Source organism: Oncorhynchus gorbuscha, linkage group LG09 (genome assembly GCF_021184085.1).
Source record: "Oncorhynchus gorbuscha isolate QuinsamMale2020 ecotype Even-year linkage group LG09, OgorEven_v1.0, whole genome shotgun sequence".
NCBI lineage: Eukaryota > Metazoa > Chordata > Actinopteri > Salmoniformes > Salmonidae > Oncorhynchus > Oncorhynchus gorbuscha.
This window is the reverse complement of record NC_060181.1, coordinates 91,758,782-91,773,637: the sequence shown is the minus strand read 5'-3', so window position 1 is coordinate 91,773,637 and position 14,856 is coordinate 91,758,782.

The following is a 14,856-nucleotide window of genomic DNA, read 5'->3' as shown; positions in this document are numbered from 1 at the left end:
ACTAAACACACCCACTAAACACAACCACTAAACACAACCACTAAACACACTCACTAAACACACCCACTAAACACAACCACTAAACACACCCACTAAACACACCCACTAAACACACCCACTAAACACACCCACTAAACACACCCACTAAACACACCCACTAAACACACCCACTAAACACCACTAAACACACCCACTAAACACACCCACTAAACACCCCACTAAACACACCCACTAAACACAACCACTAAACACACCCACTAAACACACCCACTAAACACAACCACTAAACACCACTAAACACACCCACTAAACACACCCACTAAACACACCCACTAAACACACCCACTAAACACACCTACTAAACACATCCACTAAACACCACTAAACACACCACTAAACACACAAACACACCTACTAAACACACCCACTAAACACAACCACTAAACACACCCACTAAACACACCACTAAACACAACCACTAAACACCACTAAACACACCCACTAAACACACCCACTAAACACACCCACTAAACACACCCACTAAACACACCCACTAAACACACCTACTAAACACACCACTAAACACAACCACTAAACACACCACACACACTAAACACACCCACTAAACACACCCACTAAACACAACCACTAAACACACAAAACACACCACTAAACACACCCACTAAACAGACCCACTAAACACACCCACTAAACACACCCACTAAACACACCCACTAAACACATCCACTAAACACAACCACTAAACACACCCACTAAACACACCCACTAAACACACCTACTAAACACATCCACTAAACACAACCACTAAACACACCCACTAAACACACCCACTAAACACACCCACTAAACACACCCACTAAACACAACCACTAAACACACCCACTAAACACACCACTAAACACACCCACTAAACACAACCACTAAACACACCCACTAAACACATCCACTAAACACAACCACTAAACACACCCACTAAACACACCCACTAAACACACCCACTAAACACACCCACTAAACACACCCACTAAACACCACTAAACACACCCACTAAACACACCCATTAAAAACAGATCTGTCAGTATGTTGACACAGTAAAGGGAGGTAACATACCGTACCTGTGTATAATCAGCAGACGAACTGGCTGAGGGAGATTTAGCCAGAGAAGAGAGGGAACCGAACCGCCAATAGGTTACTAGTTTCACTGGGTTTAGTTTCAGGGCTGAGAAGGTGACGGCTACCGCGACACGCCTAGCTCAGCGTCATGGTAACAGAGCAGATCACCACCACACCGGGCTTAGTGTGGATGTCCCCACTGTGAATCATTCAACGAGTTCTGTCCTGGGACACTGTAGGCCTAGTTTTGGCGTTGTCTATTGACTAGCCTCAGGGCTAATACCAAACAAACGATTTCTTCATATTAGCATGACAACTTGGTTGACTTTGTTACAGGTGAATCATTCTTACAGCGAAGAGAAAACTGTGCGCTGATCGGTGGTAATGTGACACGCGGTTTACACCAATCCAATGACTATGATGAATCATGGAGGAATGACCTCTTCGGAGGAAGAATGTGCCCTGGGTGTTTTTCCTGCGCTACAGTACAGAAGTCATGAACACTGACACTGACATGTAAGTTATCTGGTCTGTGTCCTGGACTGGGTAGACTGTACGAGGGACGAGCCATGTTAACAGGACTCAAACACAGGCACGCAGACACGCAGATGATGCTGAGATGATGATGAGGGACCACCGGGACAGAGGGATGGTTGGAGGCTCTGAGATTTGATTTGTTTTCTCATTTTTTATTTTATTTTATTTTATTTTTTTTTCCTCAAAAGTCATGCTCCTCCGTGACAGTTTAATTTAATTAAGGGAAGCCTCATTGAATTCAAATATTGTTCAATTTTATTTGTAAAACTCTTTAAATGCCCACAAACACACGTCTCTGGAGGAGATTTGGATGTATATATTGTGAGAGCGTGACAGACAGAGATCATGGCTACTGCACAGCAGTAAACGCCTACCTTGTGATAATGGAAATAGAAAAGGTATTATGGAAAGAAAGCCAAATAAACACCGTCGAGAGGGGGGGGCCACAAAAATGTTTTGCCCCGTGAGGTGGGGGCCTATTCAACACAGCAGCTGAAGCCTTCCCACAGCACAGTACCCATCGCCATACCCTCCAGTACCAGACAAAAGCTTTAGAACACCTACTCATTCAAGGGCTTTTATTGTTACTATTTTCTACATTGTAGAATAATAGTGAAGACATCAAAACTATGAAATAACACATATGGAATCATGTAGTAACCAAAAAAGTATTAATAAACAAATCCAAAAAAATATATAAATATATATTTGAGATTCTTCAAATAGCCACCCTTTTCCTTGATGACAGCTGTGCACATATTGTGTGCATGCGTCGTGCCTAAACATGTTTTGTGGGTATTACTTGGGGTAAACTGTACACGTTTGTACATGTCTACGTAATGTGGTGCTCCTTGAACTGAATAAAACTAGCGCGCGGAAAACAACCTGTCAAATCGACACTTATTGCACCTCAAATATTTTTTCCCAACTTTAATAATAATGTAACGATCCTCTGGATTGTTGGAAGAATGGAACGTCAACTATAATGACAGTCCTTCTGTAGCCTTCTGGTCCTTCTGTAGCTCAGTTGGTAGAGCATGGCGCTTGTAACGCCAGGGTAGTGGGTTCGATCCCCGGGACCACCCATACGTAGAATGTATGCACACATGACTGTAAGTCGCTTTGGATAAAAGCGTCTGCTAAATGGCATATATTATTATTATTATATAAAAGACCCAACAGAGGCCAGGAAACCACCACTTACCTCACTGCTGTCTGTTGGGCACACGAAGAGAGTACTGGGCTGTCCACTTGTCTGAAAAATGATTACTAATTCATACTTATAAACATCTTGGACATTTACTGGGAATTACTTTTTGGTCGGTGTGAAAAGGAACCAAAGAATAGAGACCTTGTGGATGTGTCTCCCTGCTGTGTCCCTACAGAATAGAGGCCTTGTGGATGTGTCTCCCTGCTGTGTCCCTACAGAATAGAGGCCTTGTGGATGTGTCTCCCTGCTGTGTCCCTACAGAATAGAGGACTTGTGGATGTGTCTCCCTGCTGTGTCCCTACAGAATAGAAACATTGTGGATGTGTCTCCCTGCTGTGTCCCTACAGAATAGAGACCTTGTGGATGTGTCTCCCTGCTGTGTCCCTACAGAATAGAGGCCTTGTGGATGTATCTCCCTGCTGTGTCCCTACAGAATAGAGGCCTTGTGGATGTGTCTCCCTGCTGTGTCCCTACAGAATAGAGGCCTTGTGGATGTGTCTCCCTGCTGTGTCCCTACAGAATAGAGGCCTTGTGGATGTGTCTCCCTGCTGTGTCCCTACAGAATAGAGGCCTTGTGGATGTGTCTCCCTGCTGTGTCCCTACAGAATAGAGGCCTCGTGGATGTGTCTCCCTGCTGTGTCCCTACAGAATAGAGGCCTTGTGGATGTGTCTCCCTGCTGTGTGCCTACAGATTAATATGTTGGACATTGGGTTCCTGCTGTGACTTCTACAACGTTGTCACCGAGAGGTTCACCAGATGAATGGACTTTAATTTACAAGTAACCAGTAGGCCTAAATGCATTTTCATTTGCAATGTGTGTGTTAGGCTGCTGTTGAATCATTAGAACAGAGCTCCCCATCTTGTAGTACTAAGAATAGGAACTGGGTTACCTCTGGTTCGTTGGCCATTCCTATGGGGAAACTGAATGGGATAATGAATGAGGTTTTGGGATAAACGCTGAAAATAAGGTCTGAGGTTAACACAGGCTTAGGAGATATTATACTTTTTGTTCAGTGAGATAATATCAGTCGGTTATTAAAACCTTTATGATTTATGAGGCTTTTTTTACGTGTTTATTTTGATTACATATATGCTTCAAACAGTGATGTTAGCTGATAAAGATGATATATATCATAGAACAAAACGTATCAGATCTCCTTTTGCGTTTATCCAAAAACACGATAATTGTTTATTTTTTTTCAGTCATTTAGATATTAGTTAGAACCATATTTATTGTGCACTGAGTGTACAAAAACATTAGGAACACCTTCCTAATATTGAATTGCAACCCCCTTTTTGCCCGTAATCAAGAATGGTCGACCATCCAAAGGAAATAGACTTTACAAAGGTGTTGAATCTAATGCTTCCAACAGTTGTGTCAAGTTGGCTGGATGTCAATTTGGGTAGTAGACCATCGTTGATACACACGGGAACCTGTTGAGTGTGACAAACCCAGCAGCGTTGCAGTTCTTGAACAGCACACAAACACAATCCACGTCTCAATTGTCTCAAGGCTTAAAAATCCTTCGTTAAACCCGTCTCTTACCCTTCTTCTACACTAATTTTTAACAGGTGACATCAATAAATGGATCATAGCTTTTACATGGATTCACCTGTTCAGTCTGTGTCATGGAAACAGCAGAGGGTTTTGAGTGTTTTGTCCACTCAGTGTATATGTGTGTAATAATATTTGTGTGTGTGTGTGTGTGTGTGTGTGTGTGTGTGTGTGTGTGTGTGTGTGTGTGTGTGTGTGTGTGTGTGTGTGTGTGTGTGTGTGTGTGTGTGTGTGTGTGTGTGTGTGTGTGTGTGTGTGTGTGTGTGTGTGTGTGTGTGTGTAATAATATTTAGTGTGTGTGTGTGTGTGTAATAATATTTAGTGTGTGTGTGTGTGTGTGTGTGTGTGTGTGTGTGTGTGTGTGTGTGTGTGTGTGTGTGTGTGTGTGTGTGTGTGTGTGTGTGTGTGTGTGTGTGTGTGTGTGTGTGTGTGTGTTACAAATCCACTGTGAAAGACACAGGAGTAGGGCTGAGGATCTGAGGACCCATGGCCGTTAACATTAATAATATTATAATAATTATTATAATATTATTATTATTATTATTATAACATTAACACATGTAGCATCTCCTGGCTTCCACACACAGCCTACAAGCCATGGATGCCGACCTTAGGAACATCTACATTTTAAAAAGTCTAATAAATCCATGTAATATAGCCTACACCTTCACAATATATCCATGTAATATAGCCTACACCTTCAAAATATATCCATGTAATATAGCCTACACCTTCAAAATATATCCATGTAATATAGCCTACACCTTCAAAATATATCCATGTAATATAGCCTACAGCATCACAATATATCCATGTAATATAGCCTACAGCATCACAATATATCCATGTAATATAGCCTACACCTTCACAATATATCCATGTAATATAGCCTACACCTTCAAAATATATATCCATGTAATATAGCCTACACCTTCACAATAAATCCATTATTTATTTTAGACAGGTCTAAAGAAACATGATATGAAGAAAATGTGGTCTGTTTCAGAAGAACAGAATAACATACTCTGAGTGGTGCTTGTTATTTCCTGGTGTGGCTAAGGCATATGGCTTTGGGCTACACTAGTTCATTTAGCAGACAAGATTTACTTAGAATTCCGTAGCATTATTTTATATTATTTTATAGTATGACGAAAACAATTGAACCATAGCTGAATAAAATAGAAAGTATATTTTCACCAAACGGTTTGAGGTACTGCGCTCATGCGGCTCTTCTATGTTGAGTGGTTAACGAAGGGGACAGGTACTTCTATGTTGAGAGGTTAACGAAGGGGACAGGTACTTCTATGTTGAGTGGTTAATGAAGGGGACAGGTACTTCTATGTTGAGTGGTTAATGAAGGGGACAGGTACTTCTATGTTGAGTGGTTAATGAAGGGGACAGGTACTTCTATGTTGAGAGGTTAACGAAGGGGACAGGTACTTCTATGTTGAGTGGTTAACGAAGGGACAGGTATTTCTATGTTGAGAGGTTAACGAAGGGGACAGGTACTTCTATGTTGAGTGGTTAACAAAAGGGACAGGTATTTCTGTGTTGAGAGGTTAACGAAGGGGACAGGTACTTCTGTGTTGAGTGGTTAACAAAAGGGACAGGTACTTCTATGTTGAGAGGTTAACGAAAGGGACAGGTACTTCTATGTTGAGAGGTTAACGAAGGGGACAGGTACTTCTGTGTTGAGTGGTTAATGAAGGGGACAGGTACTTCTGTGTTGAGTGGTTAACAAAGGGGACAGGTACTTCTATGTTGAGTGGTTAACGAAGGGGACAGGTACTTCTATGTTGAGTGGTTAACGAAGGGGACAGGTACTTCTATGTTGAGTGGTTAACAAAAGGGACAGGTACTTCTATGTTGAGAGGTTAACGAAGGGGACAGGTATTTCTGTGTTGAGTGGTTAACGAAGGGGACAGGTACTTCTGTGTTGAGTGGTTAACGAAGGGGACAGGTACTTCTGTGTTGAGTGGTTAACAAAAGGGACAGGTACTTCTGTGTTGAGAGGTTAACGAAGGGGACAGGTACTTCTGTGTTGAGAGGTTAACGAAGGGGACAGGTATTTCTGTGTTGAGTGGTTAACGAAGGGGACAGGTACTTCTGTGTTGAGTGGTTAACGAAGGGGACAGGTACTTCTGTGTTGAGTGGTTAACGAAGGGGACAGGTACTTCTGTGTTGAGTGGTTAACGAAGGGGACAGGTACTTCTATGTTGAGTGGTTAACGAAGGGGACAGGTACTTCTGTGTTGAGTGGTTAATGAAGGGGACAGGTACTTCTGTGTTGAGAGGTTAACGAAGGGGACAGGTATTTCTGTGTTGAGAGGTTAACGAAGGGGACAGGTACTTCTGTGTTGAGTGGTTAACGAAGGGGACAGGTGTGCTGAATATGTGCTGAATATTAATAACTTACACAAATGCTTGTCTAGCTTTGGCTGTAAAAAAAGCATATTTTGAAAATCTGAAATGACAGGGTGATTAACAAAAGGCTAAGCTGCGTCTCAATATGCACTGACATGCACTGTCAACTGTGAGACCTTATATAGACAGGTGTGTGTGCCTTTCCAAATCAGGTCCAATCAATTTATCATGTCCAATCAAAATAATATTTATGTCCGTAGTGTTATGCTAATTAGTGTCAGTCGATGATTACGCTGCCTCATGTGGGATGGGGAGTCACTAGAGTTAATACGTACGTTTGCCCACTGACAAAGAAATGATCCATCTATAATTTTAATGGTTTATTTGAACAGTGAGAGACAGAATAACAGTTAAAAAATCCAGAAAAACACATGTCAAAAATGTTATAAATAGATTTGCATTTTAATGAGGGAAATAAGTATTTGACTCCCTCTCAACCAGAAATATTTCTGTCTCCCAGGTGTCTTTTATACAGGTAACGAGCTGAGATTAGCAGCACACTCTTAAAGGGAATATAAACTCTTAAAGGGAGTATATACCTGTATAAAAGACACCTGTCCACAGAAGCAATCAATCAATCAGATTCCAAACTCTCCACCATGACCAAGACCAAGGATGTCAGGGACAAGATTGTAGACCTACACAAGGCTGGAATGGGCTACAAGACCATCGCCAAGCAGCTTGTACACCGTTTAAACATGTAAAAAACTTGGAAGAACCCTTTTTGATTCCAGCTAGAACTCTTTTTGATTCCAGGTAGAACTCTTTTTGATTCCAGGTAGAACTCTTTTTGATTCCAGCTAGAACTCTTTTTGATTCCAGCTAGAACTCTTTTTGATTCCAGGTAGAACTCTTTTTGATTCCAGGTAGAACTCTTTTTGATTCCAGGTAGAACTCTTTTTGATTCCAGAACTCTTTTTGATTCCAGGTAGAACTCTTTTTGATTCCAGAACTCTTTTTGATTCCAGAACTCTTTTTGATTCCAGCTAGAACTCTTTTTGATTCCAGCTAGAACTCTTTTTGATTCCAGCTAGAACTCTTTTTGATTCCAGGTAGAACTCTTTTTGATTCCAGGTAGAACTCTTTTTGATTCCAGATATAACTCTTTTTGATTGCAGGTAGAACTCTTTTTGATTCCAGGTAGAACTCTTTTTGATTCCAGGTAGAACTCTTTTTGATTCCAGGTAGAACTCTTTTTGATTCCAGGTAGAACTCTTTTTGATTCCAGATAGAACTCTTTTTGATTCCACGTAGAACTCATTTTGATTCCAGGTAGAACTATTTTTGATTCCAGGTAGAACTCTTTTTGATTCCAGGTAGAACTCTTTTTGATTCCAGGTAGAACTCTTTTTGATTCCAGGTAGAACTCTTTTTGATTCCAGGTAGAACTATTTTTGATTCCAGGTAGAACTCTTTTTGATTCCAGGTAGAACTCTTTTTGAATCCATATAGAACTCTTTTTGATTCCAGCTAGAACTATTTTTGATTCCAGCTAGAACTATTTTTGATTACAGGTAGAACTCTTTTTCATTCCAGGTAGAACTCTTTTTGATTCCAGCTAGAACTCTTTTTGATTCCAGGTAGAACCCTTTTTGATTCCAGGTAGAACCCGTTTTGATTCCAGGTAGAACCCTTTTTGATTCCAGCTTGAACTCTTTTTGATTCCAGGTAGAACTCTTTTTGATTCCAGGTAGAACCCTTTTTGATTCCAGCTAGAACTCTTTTTGATTCCAGGTAGAACTCTTTTTGATTCCAGGTAGAACTCTTTTTCCAGATTCCAGGTAGAACTCTTTTTGATTCCAGGTAGAACTCTTTTTGATTCCAGGTCTTTTTTTTTGATTCCAGGTAGAACTCTTTTTGATTCCAGGTAGAACTATTTTTGATTCCAGGTAGAACTCTTTTTGATTCCAGCTAGAACTCTTTTTGATTCCAGGTAGAACTCTTTTTGATTCCAGCTAGAACTCTTTTTGATTCCAGGTAGAACTCTTTTTGATTCCAGGTAGAACTATTTTTGATTCCAGGTAGAACCCTTTTTGATTCCAGGTAGAACCCTTTTTGATTCCAGCTAGAACTCTTTTTGATTCCAGGTAGAACTCTTTTTGATTCCAGGTAGAACTCTTTTTGATTCCAGGTAGAACTCTTTTTGATTCCATTTTTGATTCAGGTAGAACTTTTTGATTCCAGGTTTTTTTATTCCAGGTAGAACTATTTTTGATTCCAGCTAGAACTATTTTTGATTCCAGGTAGAACCCTTTTTGATTCCAGGTAGAACCCTTTTTGATTTTTTTTGATTCCAGATAGAACTATTTTTGATTCCAGGTAGAACCCTTTTTGATTCCAGGTAGAACCCTTTTTGATTCCAGGTAGAACCCTTTTTGATTCCAGGTAGAACTATTTTTGATTCCAGGTAGAACCCTTTTTGATTCCAGGTAGAACTATTTTTGATTCCAGCTAGAACTATTTTTGATTCCAGGTAGAACTCTTTTGGATTCAATCCCCATAGGAGATTCCAAAAAGGGATATTTTATGGGGACAGCCAAAGAACCCTTAGGCCTATGGGCTAGGTCTATCTATGGGCTAGGTCTATCTATGGGCTAGGTCTATCTATGGGCTAGGTCTAAGGGTTGGCTGGTCTAAAATGCTTCAGCCCCTAGTGCAGTCTTGATCCAGGCAGGACACCATCTAGTTTAAAATGCTACAGCCCCTAGTGTTTATAGTTATTACCGCGGAGCGCAGATTGGAGCTTGGATCTATTGTGTAATGTGAATGGTCAATGATCACGGCCCTACAGATCATCACAGGCCAATTATGCCATCGATATATGGTTAACATGTAATGGAATTACAGGTACATATGAAGACAAACTTGAATAGGTGAAATATGAAACGTCATTGTTTGCTGAACTAATCAATTCTGATATCAAACTGATGGGGATTATGGATTGAATAACCGATCACTGATTTGTATTATTCTTCTCGTGATTAAGATGAATAGTTACGAGCCTAAATGACTCAAGGATGATTCCTAAATGACTCAAGGATGATTCCTAAATGACTTGAGGATGATTCCTAAATGACTTGAGGATGATTCCTAAATGACTCAAGGATGATTCCTAAATGACTCAAGGATGATTCCTAAATGACTTGAGGATGATTCCTAAATGACTCAAGGATGATTCCTAAATGACTTGAGGATGATTCCTAAATGACTCGAGGATGATTCCTAAATGACCCGTGGATGATTCCTAAATGACTCGAGGATGATTCCTAAATGACTCGAGGATGATTCCTAAATGACTCGAGGATGATTCCTAAATGACTCGTGGATGATTCCTAAATGACTCGAGGATGATTCCTAAATGACTCGAGGATGATTCCTAAATGACTCATGGATGATTCCTAAATGACTCGAGGATGATTCCTAAATGACTCGGGATGATTCCTAAATGACTCGTGGATGATTCCTAAATGACTCGAGGATGATTCCTAAATGACTAGAGGATGATTCCTAAATGACTCGAGGATGATTCCTATTGACTTCTTATTGAACTGAATTGCTGAATTGCCTAATTTTATTAATAATGAATGATTGTTATGATTGGACCTTTGCGATATATGAATTTGATTGGATACATGTTATTCTGTTTCCTTTGTGATGCAACACAGACAAGGAATTCCTGCCTCAGTCTCATCCATTCCTCTGTCACCTGACACGTGACCACCTGTTCACCTTCACTGTCAGTCATCCTACCTGTCCAGCTACCCACTTAAATTTCTCTAGCTAACTTTAAACATCATCTATCTGAGCAGCTGACCGATCGCTGCAGCTGTACATAGTCCATCTGTAAATAGCCCACCCAATCTACCTACCTCATCCCCATATTGTTTTTATTTACTTTTCTGCTCTTTTGCCCATCACTATTTCTACTTGCACATCATCATCTGCTCATCTATCACTCCAGTGTTAATTTGCTAAATTGTAATTACTTTGCTACTATGGCCTATTTATTGCCTTACCTCCTCATGCCATTTACACACACTGTATATAGACTTTCTTTTTTTCTATTGTGTTATTGACTGTATGTTTGTTTATTCCATGTGTAACTCTGTGTTGTTGTTTGTGTCACACTGCTTTACTTTATCTTGTCCAGTTCACAGTTGTAAATGAGAACTTGTTCTCAACTGGCCTACCTGGTTAAATAAAGGTGTTCTCAACTAGCCTACCTGGTTAAATAAAGGTGTTCTCAACTAGCCTACCTGGTTAAATAAAGGTGTTCTCAACTAGCCTACCTGGTTAAATAAAGGTGTTCTCAACTGGCCTACCTGGTTAAATAAAGGTGTTCTCAACTAGCCTACCTGGTTAAATAAAGGTGTTCTCAACTAGCCTACCTGGTTAAATAAAGGTGTTCTCAACTAGCCTACCTGGCTAAAAAAAGGTGAAAAAAACAAATAAAATAAACACAGATTCCACTAATCTTTCACCTAGTGTAGACTTGATCCAGGCAGGACACTGGCTGGTCTAAAATGCTATATCCCCTAGTGTAGACTTGATCCAGGCAGGACACAGGCTGCTCTGGTCTGGCTTGCTCTGCACTAGGTTGTTGGGTTAGTTCCAGAGAGCCAGTGTCCCCCGTCGAGAGCCGAGAGGCCCTCTTAATCACAGCCCGCCATGACATCATTACCCCGGACCACAGCTCAATGGACCACCCTGTACAGAGAGCCGAGCAGAGGACCACACCTATACACAGCCTGGCTACTGATATCAGGTACTACTGGCTACTGATATCAGGTACTACTGGCTACTGATATCAGGTACTACTGGCTACTGATATCAGGTACTACTGGCTACTGATATATAATATACAGATACTACTGGCTACTGATATACAGATACTACTGGCTACTGATATACAGATACTACTGGCTACTGATATCAGGTACTACTGGCTACTGATATTAGGTACTACTGGCTACTGATATACAGATACTACTGGCTACTGATATACAGGATACTACTGGCTACTGATATATAATATACAGATACTACTGGCTACTGATATATAATATAGAGATACTACTGGCTACTGATATATAATATACAGATACTACTGGCTACTGATATCAGATATACTGGCTACTGATATATAGATACTACTGGCTACTGATATATAATATACAGATACTACTGGCGACTGATATACAGATACTACTGGCTACTGATATATAGTATACAGATACTACTGGCTACTGATATATAATATACAGATACTACTGGCTACTGATATACAGATACTACTGGCTACTGATATATAATATACAGATACTACTGGCTACTGATATATAATATACAGATACTACTGGCTACTGATATACAGATACTACTGGCTACTGATATCAGGTACTACTGGCTACTGATATCAGGTACTACTGGCTACTGATATACAGATACTACTGGCTACTGATATATAATATACAGATACTACTGGCTACTGATATACAGATACTACTGGCTACTGATATACAGATACTACTGGCTACTGATATCAGGTACTACTGGCTACTGATATACAGATACTACTGGCTACTGATATACAGTATACAGATACTACTGGCTACTGATATATAATATACAGATACTACTGGCTACTGATATATAATATAGAGATACTACTGGCTACTGATATATAATATACAGATACTACTGGCTACTGATATCAGATATACTGGCTACTGATATATAGATACTACTGGCTACTGATATATAATATACAGATACTACTGGCGACTGATATACAGATACTACTGGCTACTGATATATAATATACAGATACTACTGGCTACTGATATATAATATACAGATACTACTGGCTACTGATATATAATATACAGATACTACTGGCTACTGATATACAGATACTACTGGCTACTGATATCAGGTACTACTGGCTACTGATATCAGGTACTACTGGCTACTGATATACAGATACTACTGGCTACTGATATATAATATACAGATACTACTGGCTACTGATATATAGTATAAAGATACTACTGGCTACTGATATACAGATACTACTGGCTACTGATATATAATATACAGATACTACTGGCTACTGATATCAGATATACTGGCTACTGATATATAGATACTACTGGCTACTGATATATACTATACAGATACTACTGGCTACTGATATCAGATATACTGGCTACTGATATATAGATACACTGGCTACTGATATATAGTATACAAATACTACTGGCTACTGATATATAGTATACAGATACACTGGCTACTGATATATAGTATACAGATACTACTGATATATGACTGTAAGTCGCTTTGGACAAAAGCGTCTGCTAAATGGCATATATTATTATTATTATTACTGGCTACTGATATATAGTATACAAATACTACTGGCTACTGATATACAGTATACAGATACTACTGATATACTGAACTAGATTCTTAAACATACTCAGACAATGAAAGAAAGAAACAGCACACAGACACACACCACAGAGAAACAGCACACCACAGAGAAACAGCACACCACAGAGAAACAGCACACCACAGAGAAACAGCACACCACAGAGAAACAGCACACCACAGAGAAACAGCACACCACAGAGAAACAGCACACAGACACACACCACAGAGAAACAGCACACAGACACAGACAACAGAGAAACAGCAAACCACAGAGAAACAGCACCCAGACACACACCACAGAGAAACAGCACACAGACACACACCACAGAGAAACAGCACACCACAGAGAAACAGCACACAGACACAGACAACAGAGAAACAGCACACCACAGAGAAACAGCACACAGGCACACACCACAGAGAAACAGCACACCACAGAGAAACAGCACACCACAGAGAAACAGCACACAGACACAGACAACAGAGAAACAGCACACAGACACACACCACAGAGAAACAGCACACCACAGAGAAACAGCACAAAGACACAGACAACAGAGAAACAGCACACCACAGAGAAACAGCACACAGACACACACCACAGAGAAACAGCCCACAGACACACACCACAGAGAAACCGCACACAGACACACACCACAGAGAAACAGCACACAGACACACACCACAGAGAAACAGCACACAGACACACACCACAGAGAAACAGCACACCACAGAGAAACAGCACACCACAGAGAAACAGCACACAGACACACACCACAGAGAAACAGCACACAGACACACACCACAGAGAAACAGCACACAGACACACACCACAGAGAAACAGCACACAGACACACACCACAGAGAAACAGCACACAGACACACACCACAGAGAAACAGCACACAGACACACACCACAGAGAAACAGCACACAGACACACACCACAGAGAAACAGCACACAGACACACACCACAGAGAAACAGCACACAGACACACACCACAGAGAAACAGCACACAGACACACACCACAGAGAAACAGCACACAGACACACACCACAGAGAAACAGCACACAGACACACACAACAGAGAAACAGCACACCACAGAGAAACAGCACACCACAGAGAAACAGCACACAGACACACACAACAGAGAAACAGCACACAGACACACACCACAGAGAAACAGCATACAGACACACACCACAGAGAAACAGCACACAGACACACACAACAGAGAAACAGCACACAGACACACACAACAGAGAAACAGCACACAGACACACACCACAGAGAAACAGCACACCACAGAGAAACAGCACACCACAGAGAAACAGCACACCACAGAGAAACAGCACACCACAGAGAAACAGCACACAGACACACACCACAGAGAAACAGCACACCACAGAGAAACAGCACACATACACACACCACAGAGAAACAGCACACAGACACAGACAACAGAGAAACAGCACACAGACAACAGAGAAACATGTGATCACTTGTCCTAGAGACTAACAAACATAAAATGAAAAATAAAAATTGTTCATCCATTTTTT